Source organism: Nannospalax galili, unplaced genomic scaffold (assembly GCF_000622305.1).
Source record: "Nannospalax galili isolate Female #2095 unplaced genomic scaffold, S.galili_v1.0 scaffold842, whole genome shotgun sequence".
Classification (NCBI taxonomy): domain Eukaryota; kingdom Metazoa; phylum Chordata; class Mammalia; order Rodentia; family Spalacidae; genus Nannospalax; species Nannospalax galili.
The window spans coordinates 131,459-133,719 of NW_008349291.1; the positions used below are offsets into that span (position 1 = coordinate 131,459).

The 2,261-nt window shown below is 45.3% G+C and overlaps 1 protein-coding gene across 3 annotated transcripts in view; it reads right to left on the reverse strand.

Annotated features, from left to right (window-relative positions):
• Nucleotides 1-2,261, reverse strand: part of Smim17 (small integral membrane protein 17) — a 45,451-nt gene that overhangs the window by 17,071 nt on the left and 26,119 nt on the right. The gene's annotated exons all lie outside the window — the stretch shown is intronic.

Here is a 2,261-nt window from a genome sequence, read left to right on the forward strand (position 1 = left end):
GCGAGTCTGGACTTGGTGGGAACTGGAGAGGATTGGAAGGCTTGACTGGGGTTATAGGAGAGGGAAATCCAAGTCCTAGGAGTCCAGCCAAAGTGGGTGAGCCCTCCATCCCCAGCTAATGGGCACTTAGGTTATGTCACAGTTGATACTAGGACAATTTTGCACACGTCCCTTTGAGGCTCTCTAAAAACGTAGGGCCTAGGGTGAGCAGGAGTAGGAAGGAGTTGGGTCAGGGGCAAGGTAGCCCAGAGACACTGAGGCTCCATCACCTGGAGTTGGGGACTGACTGTGCCTTTTGATACTAACACGTAGGGGTATCACTTAATATTCCTGCGTCTCCGTTTCTCATTCTGTTAAGTAGGAATAATAATAACCATCCCACCCCCAGGATTGCTGTGAAGGTAAAAATAAGAAAGTGATATAAGCAAAGCTCTTGTTTGTTGTTCTGTTATTTCTTTGTCTGAGGCTGGGTCTCCTGTAGCCCAGGCTGGCGTCCATCTCACGGTGTGGCCAAGGATGACCTTGGACTTCTGATCCTCCTGCCTCCACCTCCCTAGTGCTGGGATTACAGGCGTGCACCACCATGCCCTGTTAACATGTACAGCTCTTAGAAAGTGCCCAATAGCTGTCAGAGGGACTGGAGAGATGGCTTATTGGTTAAGAGCACCAGCTGGTCTTGGAGAGAACCCAGGTTCCGTTCCCAGCAACAACCTGGAGGCTAACAACTTCTGTAGCTTCAGGTCCAGGGAATCCGATGCCATCTTCTGGCCTCTGTGGGCATTGTACAACATAGGTGCACATTCATACATGCAGGCAAAAAATAGCTGTCAGTGTTATTATTACTTCCATTATAGTTCAAATTTTACAATACTGCCAAGTTGCTCTCAGGAAAGCTACATCAATTTTTTAAATTGAATTTTTTCTAATTTCATACAATATATCCTGATCATATTTAGACCCCTTTTCCCATTTGCAGGGGCTGAAGAGGTGGCTCAGCAGTTAAAAGCGTGCTCTACTCTTGGACCAGTGTTTAGGTCCCAATGCCCATGTCAGGTGGCTCACAACCACCACCTTATAACAGGGGACATTGTCTCTTCTACACATAATAGGCTAATGGGAAAACAAACCTCAGTGCCAGGAATGGACTCCCTCTCTAGAAGCTGTTGACCAGTGGTCCCATGGACCCTCAAATAATGCTGGCCATTGCCCCTGCTCTTGTTACCCACCACCTGCCTCTGCCTCTTTAGCATATCCTCTGGTATGTGCCACCACTACTGGCCCATCTTTAAATTTTTTAAATTTTGACTAAGCTATAGATGAGGAAAAACGGACTCTCTAGTAAACTTATTTTCATTTCCCCGGTTGCTGGTAAAATGGAGCAACTGTGTCTGGTTGCTAATTAGATTTATTTCCTCTTCTGAGAATTACCCATTTATCTCTGCCTTGCATTACTCCATGTGTGCAGCCTTTATTTACTGATTTCATAGCATCACGTCTATAGTCTAGATATTCACCTTTTGCCAGTTCCTGTGAGAGCCTCCCAAGGCTCAGGGATCATTGTGGAAGAGGAGATGGAAAGATTGTAAGAGCCAGAGGTGGTAGACGACCACAAGAAAACAGTGTTTTCCAGACAGTTAGGCAGTTACTCATATGAATTCACAGCAGTGGTGACAGCATGCAAAAGTCCAACATAAGCTCAGGTCAGACAAAATCCCAGCATAGACATGGGGAGGTGGGCAAGAAGCCCAAACCCTATCTGAGGAACTACTGACAACCAAGAGCTGCTGGGAGGGAGCGGGGAGAGTCAGTTTTCTTTAAGGGTGTGATGCTGGGTAGGTTAACCAGGCTCCAGGGAATGGACCCATGATTTAGACTTTTAGGCCTTAAAATGAAAAATAAAAGAGGACAAGAAATCCAGCAGTTGTGGTAAATCAAGATAGGGAAGGATCTGAACAGGATCAAAATACACTGTACGAAATTCTCAAAACTTCAAGACATTCTGAGAGCTCATATTGTCAACTTTGACAGGATCTGGAATTACCAGGTATTCTAGTTTCTGTTGCTGTAATAAAAAAAATCTCGTTCCCTTTCTGTTTCTGTGATAAAGAATTCAGACTAAAAGCAATTTAGGGGAGGAAAGGGCTTATTTAATCTTCCAAGTCACAGTTCCTCATTGAAGGAAGTCAGGGCAGGAACTCAAGCTTGAAGCAGAAGCCATGGAGGAACACTGCTTGCTCAAAGTCTCATGCTTAGCTAGCACA